Source organism: Sabethes cyaneus, chromosome 1, assembly GCF_943734655.1.
Source record: "Sabethes cyaneus chromosome 1, idSabCyanKW18_F2, whole genome shotgun sequence".
Taxonomy (NCBI): Eukaryota; Metazoa; Arthropoda; class Insecta; order Diptera; family Culicidae; genus Sabethes; species Sabethes cyaneus.
In genome coordinates this window covers 94,392,917-94,408,642 of record NC_071353.1, presented here as the reverse complement: position 1 = coordinate 94,408,642, position 15,726 = coordinate 94,392,917, and the positions used below count along the sequence as shown (strand labels likewise).

At 42.7% G+C, this 15,726-nt stretch overlaps 1 protein-coding gene across 3 annotated transcripts in view; it reads right to left on the bottom strand.

Annotated features, from left to right (window-relative positions):
- The window catches only part of LOC128732750 (phosphatidylinositide phosphatase SAC2), a 185,346-nt gene that overhangs the window by 168,415 nt on the left and 1,205 nt on the right, over window positions 1-15,726 (bottom strand). The window lies entirely within an intron of this gene.

Sequence of the window (15,726 nt, the reverse complement as noted above, 5' to 3'; positions counted from 1 at the left end):
TTTGTCACAATCTCGAATTTTGCAAGTTTCTGAGGAGTTCATGGGTGTTTTAATATACAAACCGTCGCTCAGCCTGATAAAATAAAGCGGATAGCATTTAAATATTCGCCATCATTACGAACCATTTCGCCGACTACCATTTTGCGGAACACCAATTCTCGGTTGACCATAACGCGGAATATAGAGTTTCGCAGAATACCATTTCGCGAAAAATCTTACGCGGGATGTACCATTTCACGGAAAATCTTTTCGTAGAGAGTACCATTTCGCAGGGGTGACCCAACTGAAGGAAAGTAATAGAGGTCAGTAGATCTAGGAAAATAAATAAACCTAGAAGGGTAGCCTCCCGCAGCGGCCGGCGCTTGCTTCCGACGGCAGGTCGCCGGCAACACTCGCGGCCTATGGCCGACTCGCGCTGAATTATTTAATGTTACGATTGATAGTTTTTGGTGGTCTTGTTATTGATTAATATTTTATGAGTCTAAAATCTCTCGAGTTTGATTAGTTTTTGAGTTACGCAAAAATTTCTGTTTTATTTGTATGAGTGTCCTTATCCCCCTACCACAGGGGTGAGGGGTCTCAAACCATCATTAAAAAAATTCCTGTCTCCAAAACCCCCCACATGCCAAATTTGGTTCCATTTGCTTAATTACTTCTAGAGTTATGAGGAAATTTGTATTTCATTTGTATAGGAGCCCCCCCCCCCCCCCTCCCCGCTCCTAAAGTAGAGAGAGGTTTCAATTCACCATAGAAAAAAATCTTGTCTCCAAAAACACCCATATGACAAATTTGGTTCCATTTGCTTGATTAGTTCTCGAGTTATGAGGAAATTTGTATTTCATTCATGTGGAAAAAATTCATGCTTCCAAAAACACCCACATGCCAAATATGGTTCCATTTGATTAATTAGTTCTCGAATTATGAGGAAATTTGTATTTCATTTGTATAGGAGCCCCCGTCCAAAAGTGGGGAGAGGTTTCAATTTACCATAGAAAAAATTCTTGTTTCCAAAAGCACCCACATATCAAATTTTGTTCTATTTGCTTGATTGGTTCTCGAGTTATGAGGAAATTTGTATTTCGTGTACAGGGGTTAGACAAAATGTTCGGGACAGGCACTAAAATAGCCATATCTCGGTTGTTTCTCGTCGGATTTCCGTTTTTTTTCGACCAATAGACTGGAAATGAAATCTAGTTTTGGGATAAAATATGAAAATTAATAAATTTCCATGACAGAAAAAGATACAGGCGATTAAAAAAATCAGTTTTTGACATACCCCCAGACAACCCGGAATATCTCCGGTGTCCACTGTCTATTGCAAATTTTGAAATATTTTTGGAAAACTAGGAAAATTTTTCCGTCGAATGCAATTCGTTTCATTTAAAAATGTTCAATTTTGTAAAAGTTATGGCCGTTTGAATTTCATCAAAATTTTGCCTGTCCCGATCATTTTGTCTAACCCCTGTATATGGAAGCCCCCCCCCTATTAAAAGGGAGAGGGGTCATAATTCCCCTCCTAAAGAGGGGAGGGGTCTCAATTCACCATAGAAGAAATTCATGCCTCCAAAAACATCCACATGCCAAATATGGTTCCATTTGATTAATTAGTTCTCGAGTTATGAGGAAATTTGTATTTCATTTGTATAGGAGCCCCCCTCCTAAAGTGGGGAGAGGTTTCAATTTACCATAGAAAAAATTCTTGTCTCCAAAAATACCCACATGTCAAAATTGGTTCCATTTTACTTGATTAGTTTTCGAGTTATGAGGAAATTTGTATTTCATTTGTATGGAAGCCCCCCCCCCCCCTCTTAAAAGGGAGAGGTCATTATTCCCCTCCTAAAGAGGGGAGGGGTCTCAATTCACCATAGAAAAAAAAATTGCCTACAAAAACACCCACATGCTAAATTTGGTTCCATTTGCTTGATTAGTTCTGGAGTTATGAGGAAATTTGTATTTCATTTGCATGGGAGCCCCACCTCCTAAGGTGAGGGGGGTCTTAATTCACCATAGAAAAAATTCTTGTCTCCAAAAACACCCACCTGTAAAATCTTGTTCCATTTGCTTGATTAGTTCTCGTGTTATGCAGAAATTTGTGTTTCATTTGTAAGAGAGCCCCCCCCCCTCTTAGTGGGGGGAGGGGTCTCTAACCATCATAAGAACCTTCCCTGGTCCCAAAAACCCCTATATGCAAATTTCCACGCCGATCGGTTCAGTAGTTTTCGATTCTATAAGGGACATTCGGGCAGACAGACAGAAATCACTTTTTAATGGGAATAGATTTGTATGGGAGCGCCCCCTCTTAGTGGGGGGAGGGATCTCTAACCATCATAAGAACCTTCCCTGGCACCAAAAACCCCTACATGCAAATTTTCACTCCGATCGGTTCAGTAGTTTTCGATTCTATAAGGAACACAGAGCAGACAGAAATCCATTCTTATAGGCATAGATTTGTATGAGAGCCCCCTCTACATGCAAATTTTTACGCCGATCGGTTCAGTAGTTTTCGATTCTATAAGGAACATACGGACAGACAGACAGAAATCCTTTTTTATAGGTATAGATTTATTGATTTATTGGTTCATATCCATCCGACCTGTTAGGTCTCCATGGAAGATTGATTTGAAAAGCCAAATAGAGGCCATCCTCTTGTAGGCATAAAACCCCCATCATCTTCTCTTAACTATGTACAAATTCAATTGAATATTAACTAAATGTAGCAAATTGCAGTCATTTATCAAATTGTACTATTAACTACCTTATTATAAAATGTTTTTGAGGATTCACCGAATTCAAACAAGTGTTCCACCAAGTAAAACGCACGGATACAAGCAGTGATAGGTTCGTTGAATCCAAATACGATGCGACTGAGGTTGCAGTAATCCCGCGGAACGGAGAGAACGTCGAGGAGCACGAAAGCCAAGCAACGATAAAATGTTCGGAGAATCGATTTCTCCGTTGAGCACTTTAGCGGCAAATACAGCCTGCTGGACTTTCCTGCGTCGTTCTAAGGTATCAAGACACCGATCAGGATACGACGGAAGGTTCACAGGATCACGCCAAGGAAGAACACGTAGTGCTAAGCGAATGAATCTCTTCTACACTCGTTCAACTCTCAGGATCCAGGAAAGTTGATAAGGAGACCAAACCAGGCATGCATTTTCCAGTTGCGGTCTCACCAGAGAGCAATGCAGAGCTTTCGAACAGTATGGATCCTTAAAGTCCCGTTCGATTTTGGATATAAAACCAAGCTGCCGGGTTGCTTTGGAAATGTACTCGAACAATATTGGGCTGATAGTTCGGTGGAATGATATAACCTGACACTTTGCCGTGCTTACGATGAGACGGTTCTTAAGACACCAGGTAACGAAAATATCCAGCAGCTTTTGCAAATTACAGCAGTCTTCGATGGACCGAATGGCGAGATATAATTTTAAATCGTCCGCGTACATTAAATTACATCCATCGCCCAAAAGTAAGGTTACGTCGTTGAAGTACAACGAGAATGCGGAGGAAAAACATGAGTTAAGCTGTACACGTAGTGTTCGATCGCTTAACTTAACCACTCGACGAAATGTTTCGTGGCACCGAGTTGGGAAAGTTTCCGTAAAAGTATTCGATGATCTATGCGGTCAAACGCAGCCTTCAGATCGGTATAAACTACGTCGATTTGAGATTTCTGCTCCATATGCGAGATGCAAGTCGACGTAAAATGCAAAAGATTAGTGCAAACGGATCGTCCTGGCATAAATACATGCTGATCGAAGAAAATGTAGCTTTTCGTATGGGCAAGAACAACAGCGCTTACAATTATTTCAAAAACCTTACACGATGCGGAGAGGCTAGTTATGCCACGATAATTTCTTATATTTTGCCGGTCACCGCTTTTGAATACTATTGTTGTTGCAGTTGAAAACCGTAATAATCGACGTGCGACAATCGGTTTTATTCTTGCTCTGTGTGTCGCAACTACGTCGCACGTGGAGCTCTGCGATCGCACATTGATGCACTATACAGCGCACCACGTGCGACGTAGTTGCGACACACAGAACAAGAATAAAACCGAATGTCGCGAGTCGATTATTACGGTTTTCAACTGCAACAACAATAGAAACATGTAAGATTGCTTCCAAATCGTCGGAAATTTTCTTTGTTCTAACTTCTAACTCAGAGGCAACACTATCGGCAAAAACTGAAGCGAAAAACTTTGCAAATACCGTACACACTTAAACGATTCGGTAAAATTTACCGAAATCTAAACAGCTGAACGTTCGGTAATTTTTTTTATTGCACCAAACATTACTAATGATCTGTAAACGTCGATTGGCACCATCGAAATTTTTACCGAACGTTCAGCTGTTTAGAATTCGGTAAAATTTTACCGAATTCGGTGCTTTTTGTTAAGTGTGTATGGTCGCCATCTACCGCTCATTTAAAAACGAACCAAAACCAATAACCAAGGCAACAAGTTCGCTTGTTGCTTAATAAAGACGCGTTAAAAATACCGTTTTTCGCTCCTCACTATAAAGATTATTTATTTTGGAAATGATCTTTTATGAATATAGTGGAAATTTATGTTTAATTCGTATCATTAAACATTCAAAATTGCAGATAAACATTAAACATGCTAAAGCATTTTTTGTTTGAAATGAGCGGTAAATGGAGCTGAGCGGTGAATGGCGACCTTATGGTAGTTCGCACGAATCCAATGTCGATATTGCTTCAACACCATCGAGTCAAACATTCAAAGGAATAACACAATTCTTTCGCTTGGAATTCACAAAATTCCAAAATTGCTTCGGATCCCGGCGGATGTCAGTTTGCACACGTCCGTTTAAAATTGCGTCTAGTCTCGTCAGCTCGAAGGTATCGATGCCTATGCAGCCAAATGTTGCGCATTCGCTTTAATGCACGTAGGCGAGGGGGAAGCGGGCTTCTTCACAAGCGGTAAGTTTGATTTCAGCCATTGTTATATCGTGTCATTAAATATCCTAGCAAGATCATCGACATCATTCTCCACAAACAAAATCTTCCATTCAATATTTCGTAAGAAGTCGAATAAAGCGACAAAGTCAATTTTTCGGTAATTCAAACCGCCCGTGCTACTTGTAGGCCAAACGTGAGCGGTGTTGTTTCTGCCTTCAACTGACATAGGAATAGCAAGCGGGGGATGATACGGATAGACAGGAAAAAAAGAGTTGGCACAAGTATCAACCATGCAGTTTTGCTCAGAACAAAAAACTAAATCGAGCACACGGTCGAGATGGTTTAATTGAAAATTTGCCTGACGCATATTCAAATAATCCATGCCATCAGCAGTGCAGCGCTCTCAGCTGGCAATTGGAATGAGTTAAAGCTCGATAAACTGTCGTGATCCCATCTGATACGTGGCTGAATAAAGTCACCACTCACCACACACTAAGATGACGTCACCCGCTATCCTCTTGTCGCACAACTCAGCAACAGAGACAATATGTATATCTAGTATTATAGCAGCGTCATTTGCTCTATCTGGAGGAATATATACGGCATAAAACAGAATCCGCAAACCATGAATGACGGTACTTACGCATACCTGTTTATGATGGGTACCGTGTAAGGTTTCCAGTAGTGCACACGGATATCGTTTGGAAATGGCAATCAGCACACCACCAAAAGATTTTTTGTCGCATCGAAAAACCACAAATGAGTCGCTGAATAATTGTTGAGAGTTAATACGGTCGTCCAGTCCAGTCTCGGTTAGCAAGATCACGTCGAAGTTGCAATCATTCATCGTCAATTGTGGTACATAATCCGCGGACGTTCTGATAGTAGTAACAAATATGATTCGAGTTTTGTGCAGCGTGCTGAAAGGCATCGTGACACAGTACGGGTTGCGGTGAAGAATTAATAAAATACTTGCCTCTGGCAGAAGCCCGAGGGCCTCCACCATCCACAAGAACTCGCTTCGGTTCAGTAAAAGCAGGCTCGTGATCATTGATGACAGCAGGCATATCGTCACATTTTAGTTTTTTGCATTTTCCACAAATTCACGAAACATCAATCCCGTATGCCACGACGCGGGATCGAGGGCAGCATTTTTCAGTTCAGGATCCAAACCAATTTTGTACGAAACAAACGAAAAACTGGACGTGACTATTCCTTTTTTGACGAGGCGCAGAGCAACAGCAGGCTGAGTAGTGTTTAGGCAGCGAGAAATGATCTCTTGTATATCGTCGTCAGAGAACTGGGGATTCAACCCGGACAAATATAGCCAAAAGCGCTTCTGTACTGCCGTAGAGGCAATCGATGGCACGGATAGATCACTTAAGGAGACACCGAACGTGCCTAACGTTATTGTGTTAGAGCGACAAACACTGTACTGTACATCTCATGTGTTCGTTAAAAACCTAAACGTTTGTTTGAATGTTGCATTAGTATTGGTAATATATGTCAAATGGATGAGCTTGCAAACATAAACACAGCTGATCCGCAGCCAACCGCAACGACTGCGAACACCCAGAAATATGGTTTATTTTCTTTATCAAGACATTCCGATTCATCTAAGATTTGCAGCAGCAACTGAATAATGGTGAGTTTATGATTGCTGGTCAGCTGTTAGTTTGTTTACTTTCTCTAAGCTTATCGATGCGATAAAAACAGCAAGCAAGCTCATTGAAGGAACGCGCTAGTGCAACGAAATATGTGCGCAACCAAATATCTATTAACTAATCTATGAACACGTAATGATCTATGATCCGGTAAATTGATTTTCCATTAGCAATTATGGTTTGCTGAACGTTTGTTGATATATAGCGGATCGATAAATGAAATGACAAATTTTAGGAAATTATATTGCTGATTGCAAAGAAAATTGTACCATCCAAAGTGCGCAATCGCTCATATAAGTGCTATTTTACATTAAATCGTTTCGGTATTTATTTTCGGTACACTTTTTTGTTACATTCCAAGCAACAAGTGCGCCGAAGAGAGCGAAACGATTTAGGCTAAAATAGCACTTTTATGAGCGATTGCGCTCTTATTGGTTGGACAATTTTCCTTGCAATTCGCAATAACAGCACTGGAAGCACTGATTACGTGCTCTGCCAATACCAGGGCGCTGGCAGGCGGCCATGTTTTTGGAGCTAACATGTCAATCGCTGCATAACAACACAACGTATCGCTAACATTTTAAAATTTCGCTCCTGCAACTTTCTGTGCTTCCGATTTGATGCTTGATACTTCTACCAGTTCCAAATGGCAGTTTGAACGCACCGCCACGATCAAAACAAAGCAAAAATCAACAACGACAGGTGTTTGTTATGGGTCGTAACGGCCCACGATGTGTGTGTTGCTGTCAGTTGACGTTGAAAGAAATAGGGTTGCCAGTCCCCTGGCCAATATAGATGCATTTTTAAGGCACAAAAAAATACATCTATCGAACGGTAGCCATTTATCCTGCCATCTTTGAGCCATTTTCGGTTTCCCCTTAAATCAATGTTGTTTTCGCCACGGTCGGTTTGTGTAGGTAACGGGACTCGCTCAGTTCGGCGACGCTTCAAGCTCATATTTGGCCACACAGGAGTGGTGGATAATGCAGAAGGGGTTCCGGGATCCACATTCATCGGCCTACAAGGCAAATTATCGATTTTTTTACTTAAGCCATCGATTACATCGCATAGCTTTTAAACTTGTGTCGGTAGTTCACTGAGCGGGGGCGTTAATGTTGGATGGCTCGGTTGCAAATTTGCTATGTAGCACGAAATAGATCGACCGTTGAGCAGTTCCCGATAGGGCGGGCAAATAAACATCATTTTGCCTTGTGAGAAGATTTCCTAACATACTCGACTGTTCAAGCCGCAGCATTGCTGGTTTATGTGAAAGCTGGTTTCACAGAAGCCGCGACGAATCGGTTCGAGATCGTTGACGGTTTGTTTACATTCTCCATACTGTTGTTTCTTCATTCTGTTTTGTCCAGCAAATTGGCGCGAGTAGAAGTTAAAACTTAGCGAAGACTCTGTCACAATTAGAACAATGGCTGTCGTCCAAGTTGATTTGGTTGCAGAAACGCAAAATTAGATTATTCCGTTTGCGGGAAAAAAATCGGCAATTCGATGTAAACTCCACAATATGCAGCAAGTACTGGCGGTGAAATTAACTATGTACGCAAGAATAGAGCAATTCTGACTTTATCACTTTAAAAAGCAAAACTTGGAAGCGAAAAAATCAAAGCTGTTTACACTGATGATCTGATATAATCCTACGTTACCCTTTCGTACAACCCTTAGGGCTGTATACCTTGTAGTTTTTATACTCGAATAACCGACCGAATCACTAATTCTCCATTGGGCCGATAACCTGTCGGCAGAAATTGTCCCCGCGACAGTGGTATCACGAACAATAAACGGATTTTCAGCGTAAGAGAATTAAAAAGTAACTTGATTCGAAAAACAACGTGTTGGTTTATTAATTGTACTAGAAGAAGATTGAGAAAATATAAAGGTATCGCACTTTACGCGGTACAGTGATGTCAGCGCCTCCGTCTATTAACAACTCTCACAGTTACCTCATTTCTCTCATGCGCCCTACAGAGACTATAGGTTACAAAGGCGACAAGGCACTCAAATACCGCTAAATTTTGAATCATAACGGAGAGTTACCTTTATCTGTGATGATACTCTCCGTATTAATTCAAAATTTAGCGGTTTTTGAGTGCCTTGTCGCCTCTGTAACCTACCCGCGTTGACGAAATTGCTGATAATGTTCAGTGTTTTGCATGAGAAAAAAAGAGAGGGAAGTATTTTTGCTTTAGTCATCACCCACACGTTGACAGTTCGGCATGAGATTTTCTGTTAGTGCGAGCAGCCTACGAAATCTCTTTTACTGCCGTCAACGCGAATAGTCTCTGGGACCATCCAGATACCACGTGGACAGAAAAATACCAATTTTCAACCCCTCCGTGGAAAAGCGTGGACATTCCCTCAACCCCCACCCCCCTCCCCTGTTTGTCCACGTGGACATTTTTTTTCTTATCTCAAATTTAACAAAACAGAAATGCATTGTTACGGTTCGCGTTCGGAGGTGACCGATAAGAATATAAAACACGACCCGTACATTAACAAATTGAAATTTAATTTTATTAGACGTTGACGTGGTACAAATGTGTCTCATTATTCGTAAAACGGAACAGGAACGTGAACGTCCTGTTGTCAGCACTGGCGAGCATCAACTGATGACAGCTGTCACTGTGACCAGAGAGCTTGGCCGTAACGATGTTACGAATGTCGACGTCTCCGACAGTAACGATGTAGGGATGTCCACGCCTCCAACATGCATTGTTCTAAATTTTGTTTTCAGCTTGATTTATGCAATATTAATCAAAAAGCTGACGTGAAAGGAAGCGCCAGTCTAAAGGCCGCGACACAATGCATACGGCTTTTTAGGCGTTGCGGAAATTTGAGTTTTTCCGTCAACTTTTCGCAGCTTTTTAAAATCCGTATGCAAGGTGTTAGGACCTTAATTCTTATGATCTTGTCTACTGCAAATTATTATCGACTGCAAGAAAGCTGATAGCTTGCCTTTCGCTTGACGATTCTTCTCTGTCCAGAGTATCTTTGTCTAGAGTATCTTTATCCAGAACATCTCAGCTTGGCCGTCTACTTCAACGCAACACAAAACCTTTTCGACGTAATGTGATTCGTAAAATTTTTTGAAGGCGAAGCCTTTTGGAAATAGGTTGTCCATGGAAGCCCTATTTTTGGCGAGCTGCATTTTATTTTGAGGCAAAATGCAATCATTTGGCGCAAGTGCGACCTATGCGATAAATGAGTCACGTGACTGGTGAATATTCGTGGATTCTTCCGTTACATTTATCATTTCCCAAAGAAGGCAAGAGTTGTAAAAAAATTTCTATTGCAGTTCTATTAAGTTGTTTCTAATTTCTATTGCATGAAAAAAAAAACTTGTCCACGTGGACATTTTCCGTACCCCCTCCCCCCCTTCCGTGGACAAGCGTGGACATTTTCATACCCCCCACCCCCCTCTAAGCTGTCCACGTGGTATGTGGATGGCCCCTCTGTAATGCTCCCTACTCACATAGTCACTATCTCCTCACCTTACGGGCCCCATTTGCTTTGTACCAGTCACCCAGGTGAGCGGAGTCTCTCCTAGGTGACTCTCAGAATCGAAAATTGTGCTCTTATCTAAAAAATTTAGGTAAGGTAACTGTGAGAATAGGTCCCATGATCCGCTTCTGTTTTGTTTACATCAATTTTGCACAATAGAGCGATATATCTTTCAACTTAATCAATGTGAAGAGCATTGCAATTTGCAAAGCTTTTTAAACACTGTGTCTGATAATCGCCTCGATTCTACATTCAGATCGGGCCCGTTCCGACCAGAAATGTGCCAATCGACGTGTGTTATAGCATACGTTGTATTCCGATCGAAACGCAATTTCTGATCGGATCCGGCTCCGATAGAGGCGAGAATAGAGGCGAATATTCAAGATGCGTGACAATAGTTTAAGCAGATTCCATAACTATTTCAATGCTTGTTAATCAAACATTTAGGCAAACAGTATGCGTGTGCGACTGGCTTCCTCTTGACTCGCTACTCGATTCGATCCCAAGATGGCTGCTTCCGCGTATCTCAACCGTATAGTACAGTAGGCCAGCCACGTTGCCAGGGGGGGGCAGGAGGCCTTGTCACCAGACGGTGCTCAAATACGCACAAATACAAATTGTACATCTTACAATTGCACCCATATACAGGTTGTTGCATTAGGAAAGATCATTTTATCATTCCCAAATGATGTAATATTCTATTGAATAGATTTTTTCTTGTAGTTATCATGTTTTCTTAGATGTTTTTCACATAAAACATAGTATGATATCATTTCTGCTGTTGGCAGCTTAGAAAGTAGGGCTGATGGGGTGTTTTGATTCGCTTGGGCAGCAATGTTTAGAGTTTTTTGCACAGTAATAATATATAGTGGTTATTTAAAAGTGAAAATTTAAAACTTCCGTTCATCTGCCTGGCGTTTTTGGTCCACTAAAACATTTTCTGAAAGCTAGACCTTGCGAATAAACCGATTCCGTAGATACAGCACATAATAACATGGCGGGGAAACGCTAGCAAAGGCTCTACACTGGGTTATTTCGAGGATTTGGGAGGAGGAAAAGCTACCGGAGGAATGGATGGAAGGAGTGGTTTGTCCCATCTACAAAAAGGGTGATCGGCTAGACTGCTGCAACTATCGTGGTATTACGCTGGTAAACGCCGCCTACAAGGTACTCTCCCAGATCCTGTTACGCCGGCTGTCACCGATAGCACAAGGTTTCGTAGGGAATTATCAGGCGGATTTCATGGGGGCTCGCGCAACTACGGACCAAATGTTTACTATCCGACAGATCTTGCAGAAATGTCGGGAGTACAACGTGCCCACGCATCACACCTTTATCGATTTCAAAGCAGCATACGATACAGTCGATCGAGACAAGCTATGGCAGATAATGCACGAATACGGTTTTCCGGACAAACTGACGCGACTGATCAGAGCTACATTGGATCGAGTGATGTGTTTCGTACGCATCTCTGGGACACTCTCGAGTCCCTTCGAGACGCGACGAGGGTTGAGACAAGGTGACGGTCTATCCTGCATGCTGTTCAACATCGCTCTTGAGGGGGTGATCCGACGAGCGGGCATTGAAACGAGAAGCACGATTTTTACCAAGAGTAGCCAACTTCTAGGCTTTGCAGATGACTTCGATATCATTGCCAGGAACTTTGCGACGGCGGAGGCAATCTACGCCAGACTGAAAGCGGAGTCTAGGAGAATTGGGCTAAAAATAAATGCGTCGAAGACCAAATACATGAAAGGAAGAGGCTCAAAGGAAACAAATGCGCGCCTCCCACGGACGGTAACCGTTGACGGCGACGAACTAGAAGTGGTAGAAGAGTTCGTGTATTTGGGATCGCTGGTGACCGCGGACAACAACACTAGTAAGGAGATCCAGCGGCGCATCCAAGCGGGAAATCGGGCCTACTTTGCCCTTCGTAAAACGCTGCGATCAGGAAGCATACGCCGCCGCACGAAGCTAACAATGTACAAAACCATTATTAGACCGGTAGTTCTTTATGGACTTGAAGCCGTGACGCTGCTTACGGAGGACATACGCGCCCTTGCCGTGTTTGAGCGGAAAGTGCTGCGGACGATATTTGGCGGAGTACAAACTGAAAGCGGAGAGTGGCGGAGGCGTATGAATCACGAGCTACAGGCACTGCTTGGAGAGACTCCCATCGTACATCTAGCGAAAGTTAGCAGGCTACGGTGGGCCGGACACGTCGTAAGGATGCCGGACGACAGTGCGACGAAAACGGTCCTCTTCAACAACCCCACCGGCACCAGGAACAGGGGGGCCCAACGTGCACGATGGCTCGACCAGATCGAAAGCGATTTGCGACTTCTGAGACGGCTAGGAAATTGGCGACGAGTGGCCCAAGACCGAGTTGAATGGAGACGAGTGCTTGAAACAGCACGAGCCACCCCGGCTCTATGCTGCTGAAGAAGAAGAAGATACAGCACATTCAGAATACTGACCCATACACTAGCGCCGTGCAGTAACGAAATAGCGAACTTTTACACACCTACGGAATGATCATTAACTACTGAATAATTTTGCTGCATACAGAAATTATTTTCCCTTATGAAGAAACGAGAGAAAATTCCATTTGCGGCACCCCTCACACGTCGCTTGCATCGTTTCTGCGATTTCGGCTTATGCTGATCTATTTTTTTGAATATTTAAAGCATTAATGTATTGAATAATTATGTCATTTTGTTCGTAATAAGTTTATTGAAGAATACACATTGGTTTGACATCGATCTGTTACTTTGAAACAAAATGGCATCCAAAAATCTACAAGTGTTATACAAAATACAACAGCGCGAGTAACAGAAGGAGGACATGGTATGGAGTCTTGGTACCTGGAACTGCAGATCGTTCGATTTCGTTGGTAGTGACAAGCTGCTCCATCAGTTAGAGCCCCGAAAGTTTGGCATCATGGCACTGCAGGATATCTGTCGCAAAGGCGAGAAGGTGTGGAGGATCCGTGGCGGTAAAGTCAAATTTTTCCAGACCGATCCAACGAGCTATGAACTGGCTTCGTAGTGTTGGGCAAAACGCAGGATCGCGTAATAGACTGGAAAGCGATCAATAATAGGATGTGCGTGTTGAGGATAAAAGGCCGTTTCTTCAACTACACCATCATAAACGTGCATTGCATCGGGCCCCATACCCTGCACACCGACACGAACGACAACGGTCAACGATGCATCAACTTTGCAGCCTCCCAAGATTTGGTGGAGAAGCACTTTCTTTTCCCACAAAGATATCGACAAAGCCACCTGGAGATCACCTGACCAACGAACTTCGAATCAAGACGACCATATTCTCATCTAAGCCGGCTTTTCTCGAAAACTACTCGCGACAAAGCCGCCCTTCTCGGGTAAACATTCGGCAGTTAAACATCCCGCCAGTTGCTGAAAACTACGTGCGCGCACTGAATGGAGCTCTGCCTTCTTCTGTGGAGCTAGATGCTTCGACCCTAGAAAACGGATGGAGTATGATACGCTCGACCATCAACGAGGCCGCAACCTCGGTGTTAGGAGTGGAAACCTCGAGTGCACGAAATGATTGGTTGATAGGGAATGCCAACAAGAGGTATAGAGAGGTAAAAAAGAGCTTGGAAAAACTATCTAAGCATATACACGAGAGAATTTGGCCAAGTAATGACGAGCGCGGAATGAGTTGGCCATGATCCTGAGGAAGAAAAAGCGCCAGAAGGAGGACAGAGATCGTGAGGAGCTAGAACAACTATTCCGTGCTAATGGCACGCGCAAGTTTTACGAGAAGGTGAACCAAACTTGTGAGGGCTACACACCTAAACCTGACATGTGTAGGGATGAGGAAGGCGATCTAATCATAGTGAGCGCGAGGTGGTCGAAATATGGAAGCAGTATTTTGATGAGCACCTCAACGGCGATTTAGCAATAGGAGACGCAACGGAAGTTGACCTCGAAGTGCCTACAAACGACAATAGCGTGCCGGGTCCCGATCTCGAAGAGAACCGGCATGAAATTCGTCAGCTGAAGAATAGGACTACCGGTCTGATTAGCGCTTTATACATCGTCAGCTTTGAGCGGCGTATGTTCCTTAATCGAAGCGTCTTGTGGAGGGAAAAGTAGGCTCGATGCGAGAGTGCCAGAAGCTATGCAGTCTTTAAAAATCCTATAAAACATTCTTCTCAACACCAGTAAAAACCGCAAAATAATTAGCAGAAATCATATTGTACGCAAACTTTTTAAAATATATTTCTTAAACAAATGGTCTTCTGCATAATAACTTGGACTAATCTCAAATTTTTAGTCTTGACCTTGAAATGAGGTCATACATATATATTAATATTTTTTTGAAACGATGGTTCTACAATTGATGAAGGGACGGTAGGGGAAAGAAATGAAAATTTTTTGGTGAAGGAGGGGAAGAGCGGAAAGGAAGGGGGGGGGGTATTGGTAGCTATGCTTGACAAGTAGTCATTTTGACTCCTACCTTTTGTCCAATGCTGGAAGGTGCATGAGTCGAACCAAGCTGGACCAGCGCCTCTATGGTTCAATGGTACAAGTACCATCGAACCACATGCCCTGGCGGGTGTTGTGGGTTCGAATCCGGTTGTAATCTCAGATTACAGCTTGGTTCGACTCATGCACCTTCCAGCATTGGACAAAAGGTAGGAGTCAAAATGACTACTTGTCAAGCATAGCTACCAATACCCCCCCCCCTTCCTTTCCGCTCTTCCCCTCCTTCACCAAAAAATTTTCATTTCTTTCCCCTACCGTCCCTTCATCAATTGTAGAACCATCGTTTCAAAAAAATATTAATAATAACTTGGCCTTCTTCAAGAGGCGAGTGAACCTCTTAAGTTTAAAACTTCTCTAATTAAAAATGGCTTGCCTCCCCCCCCCCCCCCCTTTAGTCTCGGCGCCTCTGTAATCTACAGTGTCTGTAGTATTTCCAGATGGCACATCTAGAAATACAGACGCCGAGACACTAAAAATCCGCTAAATTTTGAAACAAAACGGAGTACCATCATAAATAAAGGTAACTCTCCGCTTTCGTTCAAAATTTCGCGGTTTTTGAGTGTCTCGGCGCCTCTGTAATCCACAGTCTATGTAGCCACATCCTCAATATGCGCACACAGACGATGGCTACAACGGTAAAAACAACCAGGGATGGTTCGATCACTTTGACTCAATTTTGATTCATTTGACAGTAGCGTCGTAACCAAGCAAAATTTGGCAAATTGATATATGGGACATTTGTAGATAATAACTAGATCTACAATTTTGCTTAATAAAGTGTTGCTGTATCTTTTGTAGTTACGGTGCTACAATGCTAGTACCGCATTAGTAACTAAATGAACGTTCATTTAGTTACTAAAGAGGTACTAGCATTGTAGCGCCGTAACTATAAAAGTTACAGCAACACTTTATTCTGCAAAATTATAAATAATAACGAGTTCTACAAATGTCTCATATATAACTTTGTCAAATTTTGCTCGGCTGAGACGGTAGTGTCAAATGAATCAAAATTGAGTCAAAGTGATCGAACCATCCCTGAAAACAACTACGTGACGAAAATAGCTATGTATTTTATTAGCACCCACGACGAAGCGACGCATCCGATCGCG